Here is a 9595-nt window from a genome sequence, read left to right on the forward strand (position 1 = left end):
CACCTCCAAATTAACATTTAGTATGATGTAGAAAGCCCTATTTTGAGAAAATTTGCAATTGGTCTTCTTTTTTTTTTAATTATATGTGGTTTATGAATTATTTAGCTTAAGTAGCAGCTCTCCAGTTTGGAATTTCAGCAGCTATCTAGTTGCCAGGGTCCAAATTACCCTAGCAACCAGGTTTTGATTTGACTGAGAGACTGGAATAATTATAGGAGAGGGCCTGAATCGAAAGGTAAATAATAAAAAGTAACGGTAACAATAAAACTGGAGCCTCACAGAGAAATAGTTTATTGGCTGCCGGGGTCAGTGACCCCCATTTGAATGCTGGAAAGAGGCAGAAGAGGAAGGCAAATAATTCAAACACTATAAAAAAATAAAAAATAAATGAAGACTAATTGAAAAACTGTTTAGAATGAGCCATAATGGGGGCCTATGGAGATCCATCGAAATCCTGCCCAACTCATTGGCAAGATAAATGCTGGACAGGGGAGGTGTGGCAGAGCCGACTGGGTCAGCCAATGTATGGCCAGCCAGCCCACTTCTGGCATAAATAATGGAGCAGATTACCTAATAAGCAGTTATTGGGTAATGAGGAGGAGCTCCACCTACTGGAGGGAGAAGAACATTCACTATCAGGGGAAAATGTCTGCTTTTCCAATGAGACATGAGGGGTCATTCGTTACCCCTGGGGGTGCAACTGCCAGAGTACTGGGGGTGCTATAGTGTGCTCCTTAATGCTCTTCATCTTTAGGTTAACTTTTAGTATGTTATAGAATGACCAATTCTAAGCAACTTTTCAATTGGTCTTCATTATTTATTTGTTATGGTTTTTTTTTAAATATTTGCCTTCTTCTGCTGACTCTTTCCAGCTTTCAAATGGGGGTCACTGACCCCTGCAGCTAAAAAACGATTGCTCTGTGAAGCTCCAGTTTTATTATTGTTACTTTTTATAATTTGTTTTTCTATTAAGGTCCCTCTCCTATTCATTTACTAGCCTTTTATTCAAACTGCTCCCCGGTTGCTAAAGTAATTTGAACCCTAGCAACCAGATAACTACTGAAATTAGTTATGGGCCTATTTTCACAATGCCCCACACTGTGGCCAAAAAAAGGGCTTTTCTTGCATTTAGCGCAGTGCGTGGGGCATGGTGTTGTGCTCCCTTAGTGTTGGGGTGCAGATATAGCTGTCCCTGCCGCCGTACACACCTAATGGGCTATACACACAGGCCTGGGGCCTGCCCAGCGCCCCCTATAAATGCATATAATTCAGCAAGCAAACAACGACTCTGGGGGGGCTGACAATTTCAAAGGAGTTAGGTAGGCAGCGAATTTCCTGAAGTTTCTAGGGATTAGTCTCGCACGGAGCGCCGGCGCCGGCTACAATGCAAACATCACGTCAGCCATTTCCAAAATAGAAAGTCTGTGAAGCGCAGAGGTGGGGGGGAAAGGCGAGTTTCTCATTTGTAGGGAAATTTGGTCTCACAAAGAAATGACTGTATCTGTGCAAATCAACATTTCAACGCTCTGTGCATTTTAGGCTTGGGTGTTAAAGGGGAAGTACACCCTAATCACTTATGTTTTACCTTACATATGTCGTTTGGCTTTCTAAGGGTTAAGTACTAGGGGTGTTTGTCTGCTGCAGGAGATATTACACTTTATATGGCCCCCTCATATGAGCAGAGGGGGTCGGGGAACAGTCAAGAAGGTGGAAAACCCCTAGGAGCCCTGTGTTGGGTCTATACCAGTTATTGGGAACCTGGGGCCCCCTAACCCCCCCAGGGGCCCCCTAACCCTCCCAACGTCCAGCAGGGGGAGCGGCGGCAAGGGTCGGGTCGGGGCCCACCAGGTTTTTCCCGGTCTCCCGGCGGCCCAGTCCAACCCTGCGGCGTAACTATAGGAAGCAGACCCCGTGGTTGTGGAAGGGACAGGGGGAGGGGCAGACAGAGAGTTGGAATGGGAGGGGTGGGTGGAGAGGGGGTGTAAGGGGTTGGAGGGTGCAGAACAGGGGGGGTTGGGTAGGTATTCCTTGCATTGCTTGCTGGGCCCCTCCAAAGATTTTTTTGCTGGGGGGGCCCAGGGTGGTCTAGAAACTAAGGCTGTCACTAGTACCAACCTTTTAGGGCAGGGCTATGATGTAAGGGGCGGGGAAATGGGCGGGCTGAGCAGGGGAGAGGTGGGTGGGGCCAGGACATGGGCAGGGAACTGGGCAGGGTTATAGGTAAAGCAGAGGCAGGCCCATGGATATAAAGGGTGATGGGGAATGGAGAGGGCCGGGAAGGGAGGGATTTATTGGCTGGGGCGGTCAAATATAAACCAGGAGGCAACCCTAGCCAGTTGTAGTGATAGCTGGGGGTCTGTAGGTGGCACATCCCATGTGTATATCATAAACCTAATGATAAACATAATAAGTTCTTTGGATATTTTACCTTTGACTCCAAAGGTCCCTTTGATTCTGGGCCCTACAGTAGCCCCGGAACCTTACCCTAAAATTGGTCTTGGGAATAGGGGAGCCCCTGAATATGAGATTTATACTATCCCTAACATAGCCTGACAGTCAGTTCAATTCCTAGTTGTTTAGTTTCCTAGCAACCAGACAGCAGTTCGTATTCTAGGGACAACAAGAAAAGCCATTGATTTGTAAAACCCAATAAATACATAAAGGGTAGATAAGCAAATACAATTCCAGAGTTGGCCTGCGGTCTACAAATTCCTAATAGTATTCTTCCACTTTGTCCAGAGCAGCAGGCCCATAGCAACCAATCAGTAATGGGTCAAGTGCTGTTAGAGTTATGCAACTGTCACTCTGGTTGCTATGGGTTACTGCACTGAGACACATTTCTTAATTATTACCCCTGTGCCCCTACTTAGCTACAGTATATGGGCATTACATAGGGATTCAGCCAGAACTTTTGCTTCTGGATTCAGACTTGGCTAAATCCTAAATTAAATTCTAGAGGTAAATAGTTGCCTTTATGTTTTAAAGCATTTGATGGTTCCCTGGCCCCGGGCACAGTATTATTAATGTTATAATTCTTAGCTACAAAGAGTGGTGATGGTGGTTGGGCCCTCCACCGGGCAGATTAACCTGGGGAAAGCCTCTATCTCTTTATAGTGAGCCTCTATTTCTTTATAGTGAGCCTCTATCTCTTTATAGTGAGCCTCTATGTCTTTATAGTGAGCCTCTATATCTTTATAGTGAGCCTCTATCTCTTTATAGTGAGCCTCTATATCTTTATAGTGAGCCTCTATCTCTTTATAGTGAGCCTCTATCTCTTTATAGTGAGCCTCTATTTCTTTATAGTGAGCCTCTATCTCTTTATAGTGAGCCTCTATATCTTTATAGTGAGCCTCTATCTCTTTATAGTGAGCCTCTATCTCTTTATAGTGAGCCTCTATATCTTTATAGTGAGCCTCTATCTCTTTATAGTGAGCCTCTATATCTTTATAGTGAGCCTCTATCTCTTTATAGTGAGCCTCTATCTCTTTATAGTGAGCCTCTATATCTTTATAGTGAGCCTCTATCTCTTTATAGTGAGCCTCTATCTCTTTATAGTGAGCCTCTATATCTTTATAGTGAGCCTCTATCTGTTTATAGTGAGCCTATATCTGTTTATAGTGAGCCTCTATCTCTTTATAGTGAGTCTCTATCTCTTTATAGTGAGCCTCTATCTCTTTATAGTGAGCCTCTATCTCTTTATAGTGAGTCTCTATCTCTTTATAGTGAGCCTCTATCTCTTTATAGTGAGCCTCTATCTCTTTATAGTGAGCAATTTAATAAACATATCTGTACAAAGACACAGCGCCATGTAACCAGCTGCCTCCTCCCTCTGCTCTGTATCTGTATCTCTGCCCTGACCTTGAGATGAAAACAACAAAAATCAATCATTTCCCTGGCGCCGCAGAGAGACCAGTGTTCTGATCCCCCGTGGTACCTACTGATACCAACCTCACCGAGATCATCCTGCTCAGTAATGCAGAATTTCCTCTATCAGTGAGAGCTAGCCATAACAGTGTTTAGATCAGTGATGTAACCGAATCCATCCACAATAGCCCTAATGCTACTATAGGCACCATCTCTCCCTACTATACCTGCTATCCCACAGCCCCAGTCCCTTCCCAGAGGCTATTATCCCCCCACTGCTACTATAGGCACCATCTCTCCCTACTATACCTGCTATCCCACAGCCCCAGTCCCTTCCCAGAGGCTATTATCCCCCCACTGCTACTATAGGCACCATCTCTCCCTACTATACCTGCTATCCCACAGCCCCAGTCCCTTCCCAGAGGCTATTATCCCCCCACTGCTACTATAGGCACCATCTCTCCCTACTATACCTGCTATCCTACAGCCCCAGTCCCTTCCCAGAGGCTATTATCCCCCACTGCTACTATAGGCACCATCTCTCCCTACTATACCTGCTATCCCACAGCCCCAGTCCCTTCCCAGAGGCTATTATCCCCCCACTGCTACTATAGGCACCATCTCTCCCTACTATACCTGCTATCCCACAGCCCCAGTCCCTTCCCAGAGGCTATTATCCCCCCACTGCTACTATAGGCACCATCTCTCCCTACTATACCTGCTATCCCACAGCCCCAGTCCCTTCCCAGAGGCTATTATCCCCCCACTGCTACTATAGGCACCATCTCTCCCTACTATACCTGCTATCCCACAGCCCCAGTCCCTTCCCAGAGGCTATTATCCCCCCACTGCTACTATAGGCACCATCTCTCCCTACTATACCTGCTATCCCCCAGCCCCAGTCCCTTCCCAGAGGCTATTATCCCACTGCTACTATAGGCACCATCTCTCCCTACTATACCTGCTATCCCCCAGCCCCAGTCCCTTCCCAGAGGCTATTATCCCCCCACTGCTACTATAGGCACCATCTCTCCCTACTATACCTGCTATCCCACAGCCCCAGTCCCTTCCCAGAGGCTATTATCCCCCCACTGCTACTATAGGCACCATCTCTCCCTACTATACCTGCTATCCCACAGCCCCAGTCCCTTCCCAGAGGCTATTATCCCCCCACTGCTACTATAGGCACCATCTCTACCTACTATACCTGCTATCCCCCAGCCCCAGTCCCTTCCCAGAGGCTATTATCCCCCCACTGCTACTATAGGCACCATCTCTACCTACTATACTGCTATCCCCAGCCCCAGTCCCTTCCCAGAGGCTATTATCCCACTGCTACTATAGGCACCATCTCTCCCTACTATACCTGCTATCCCCCAGCCCCAGTCCCTTCCCAGAGGCTATTATCCCACTGCTACTATAGGCACCATCTCTCCCTACTATACCTGCTATCCCCCAGCCCCAGTCCCTTCCCAGAGGCTATTATCCCACTGCTACTATAGGCACCATCTCTCCCTACTATACCTGCTATCCCACAGCCCCAGTCCCTTCCCAGAGGCTATTATCCCCCCACTGCTACTATAGGCACCATCTCTCCCTACTATACCTGCTATCCCACAGCCCCAGTCCCTTCCCAGAGGCTATTATCCCACTGCTACTATAGGCACCATCTCTCCCTACTATACCTGCTATCCCACAGCCCCAGTCCCTTCCCAGAGGCTATTATCCCACTGCTACTATAGGCACCATCTCTCCCTACTATACCTGTTATCCCACAGCCCCAGTCCCTTCCCACGTGGTGTTGCCACCTTGAAATGCACCCCACTCCTAGAAGGAGAAGAATAGAGTTCCATCTAATGTACCCATCAGTGACAGGGATTGTATACTGTGTGCTTCAGAGAGCTGCTATTTATGGCATGGCTGCCATTCAGAAGCCACTTGTAACCAAGGCCATTAACACATAATCAATTGCAATGAGCTGGAAACCTTGTTTGTGAGCACTCAAGGTATGGCATGATCAGCAGTTATATATTCTATACTGAAAAGTAATAATGAATTGATGAATATGTTTGGGCAAAACCAAAGATGGCCCCCAGCCCCCACACTTCCTGTAGTGATCTGTTAAAGATGGTGGCATAGGCAGTCATCTACTGCCAGTTACTGGCTCTGGTTATCAGTGTCCATCATGGCGCCCAATAGTAATATTTGACTGGACACTTATTCAACAGTATCTACTAAGGTTTCTCCCCCTGTGATATAAAAGTTCTACTCAAATGGTAGATAGGGTATAGTTAAGGTTGCCCTTGGCTAGTAATAGTACTGCCTGGCCAGTAAAAAGGAGACTTTGAGTCATTGTTATTAATAGGAAAGAGAGATAACAGGGATGGAAGGTGTCAAACCTAAACATTTTAGGGCCTAATATCCCATGTAACTTTAATACTACTGCAAAGGTTCTGCCAAGCCCACAGCATGTCTGGTCCCTCCATAGGGGAAGGCTGTGGGTTATATGCTGAGACTTGCACGTGACAACACCCGGAGGGCTACAGGATGACCATTCCTGCTTTACACACAAAAAATATTTATTACACAATATAATATATCATTTTTCCTTAAGTTTTCCAACCCGATGGGCCCTGATCCCTGGATCTGAGAAAGATTATTCTGAGAAAGTTCTGTAACAGAACGAAGAATCGCATTTCACTTTGATCAAAGAACTGAAGGGTTTCTTGCGAGACGAATGATGCAACATTCCACCTGGAACGGCTTGTGAGTTGTATCCCAGTTACATAAGAACGTATACAATAAGGTGTGCTAATGTAGAACAATTACCCACATGTACCCACAGAATGTGCTTAGTAATGGGAATCTTATACTGGGCTTGTACTGCATGTAACCCCAATGTTTCTATATATCTTATTTGTGCCCTGGGTACCCCTGGAACTATAGCAGGGTGACTGTTACCCCAATGTTTCTATATATCTGTAACCTTGTTATGGGCTAAGGGGGCCCAGCCTGAAGGCCAGTTAGGGGGGATTTGGGGTGAGTGCTTATTTGTGCCCTGGGTACCCCTGGAACTATAGCGAGGTGACTGTTACCCCAATGTTTCTATATATCTGTAACCTTGTTATGGGCTAAGGGGGCCCAGCCTGAAGGCCAGTTAGGGGGGGATTTGGGGTGAGTGCTTATTTGTGCCCTGGGTACCCCTGGAACTATAGCGAGGTGACTGTTACCCCAATGTTTCTATATATCTGTAACCTTGTTATGGGCTAAGGGGGCCCAGCCTGAAGGCTAGTTAGGGGGGGATTTGGGGTGAGTGCTTATTTGTGCCCTGGGTACCCCTGGAACTATAGCGGGGTGACTGTTACCCCAATGTTTCTATATATCTGTAACCTTGTTATGGGCTAAGGGGGCCCAGCCTGAAGGCCAGTTAGGGGGGATTTGGGGTGAGTGCTTATTTGTACCCTGGGTACCCCTGGAACTATAGCAGGGTGACTGTTACCCCAATGTTTCTATATATTTATAACCTTGTTATGGGCTAAGGGGGCCCAGCCTGAAGGCCAGTTAGGGGGGGATTTGGGGTGAGTGCTTATTTGTGCCCTGGGTACCCCTGGAACTATAGCGGGGTGACTGTTACCCCAATGTTTCTATATATTTATAACCTTGTTATGGGCTAAGGGGGCCCAGCCTGAAGGCCAGTTAGGGGGGGATTTGGGGTGAGTGCTTATTTGTGCCCTGGGTACCCCTGGAACTATAGCAGGGTGACTGTTACCCCAATGTTTCTATATATTTATAACCTTGTTATGGGCTAAGGGGGCCCAGCCTGAAGGCCAGTTAGGGGGGGATTTGGGGTGAGTGCTTATTTGTGCCCTGGGTACCCCTGGAACTATAGCGGGGTGACTGTTACCCCAATGTTTCTATATATCTGTAACCTTGTTATGGGCTAAGGGGGCCCAGCCTGAAGGCCAGTTAGGGGGGATTTGGGGTGAGTGCTTATTTGTGCCCTGGGTACCCCTGGAACTATAGCAGGGTGACTGTTACCCCAATGTTTCTATATATCTGTAACCTTGTTATGGGCTAAGGGGGCCCAGCCTGAAGGCCAGTTAGGGGGGGATTTGGGGTGAGGGCTTATTTGTGCCCTGGGTACCCCTGGAACTATAGCAGGGTGACTGTTACCCCAATGTTTCTATATATCTGTAACCTTGTTATGGGCTAAGGGGGCCCAGCCTGAAGGCCAGTTAGGGGGGGATTTGGGGTGAGTGCTTATTTGTGCCCTGGGTACCCCCAGAACTATAGCGGGGTGACTGTTACCCCAATGTTTCTATATATCTGTAACCTTGTTATGGGCTAAGGGGGCCCAGCCTGAAGGCCAGTTAGGGTATTTACCCTATAGATATTTACCAGGATTGGACAGGGTACCATACACGCACCAATATTTTGTTTCATTCAGTATTATTGCCATGTTTGACTTGACTACCCCCTGAAAACCCCTACTCTTTGCTCAAACACTCACTAATCACTGGGTTTCACCTCTTAAGCTGGCCATACACGCACTGATAATATCGTACGAAACCTCATTTCGTATGATATTCGGTGCGTGTATGGCATGTCGGTGAGTCGGTATCGCAGGAAGCTGCTGAAATCGGACGACTCGCCGATCGGCCAGGTTAGAAAATTTTGATCGGGCGCCATAGAAGGCGCCTGAGCAAAATCTGCCGTCAGGGCTGAATCGGCAGAAGGAGGTAGAAATCCTATTGTTTCTACCTCCTTACCTGCTGTTTCAGCCCTGAACGATGGTGGCACGAAACATTGTCAGATCGCCACGTGTATGGCCAGCTTTACTCTGCACCATCTCACTGGTTACCCAGACCTCACGTCTCACCCGCCCTCCCTCTTAGAATGTAAGCTCTTGCGAGCAGGGCCCTCCCCCTATTGTCTCCACTCTATATCCAAATGTAACTGTAAACCATTTTTCGGGAATTGTTTATATGTAAATGTTAACTGTTTGGCCTTGTTGTTCCCTTTAATCTGTAAAGTGCTGCGTGAAATGACTGCGCTATATAAATAATAATAATAATAATTATGTGTATGTCCAGTTTAACTCTTTGTTTGTATAGGTCCGTCTCTGGATACAAACCAAAAAATAAAATATAACCTATAGGATTTGCAGTTCTAAGCAACTTTCCAGTATAACAGCTCTATATTTGACTGATAGCTTTTGGCTAAAGAGTTATTTGTAAATATAATTGCTACTGAAAGCATCACCAAGGCCGATTTCTGCTACATTATTGTAAGAGACAGAACCAGCAGTGCAGAAACGGACAGACAAATAGTGTTCCATTGTAATTACATTTACTGATAACTTTATGTTCATGAAACATTTAAATGCATTTATATTAGAAAATTGTTTAGAATCTTTCAATAGGCAAAATCTGTATTTTCGGATTTGCATTTTTACTTGGCTAATTAACCCAAATTGTGCCCAACATTAATAATGGTGCAGCATAAACATGGTGATTGGTTTATGAGGGAGAGACATAAATAGGAGGCTTTGTAATATAGATTGTAAGCTCTACGGGGCAGGGACCTCCATCCTCTTGTGCCTTTGACTCTTAACTTATTGCAACGGTATCTTGTATTTATTTGTATTTATTGTTATACTTTGTATTTATCTATCATCTTAATAACCCCCTGTTTGTGTTAATGTATTCTACTGTACAGCGCTGCGTGCATA

This window comes from Xenopus tropicalis, chromosome 7, assembly GCF_000004195.4.
Source record: "Xenopus tropicalis strain Nigerian chromosome 7, UCB_Xtro_10.0, whole genome shotgun sequence".
NCBI classification, from domain to species: domain Eukaryota; kingdom Metazoa; phylum Chordata; class Amphibia; order Anura; family Pipidae; genus Xenopus; species Xenopus tropicalis.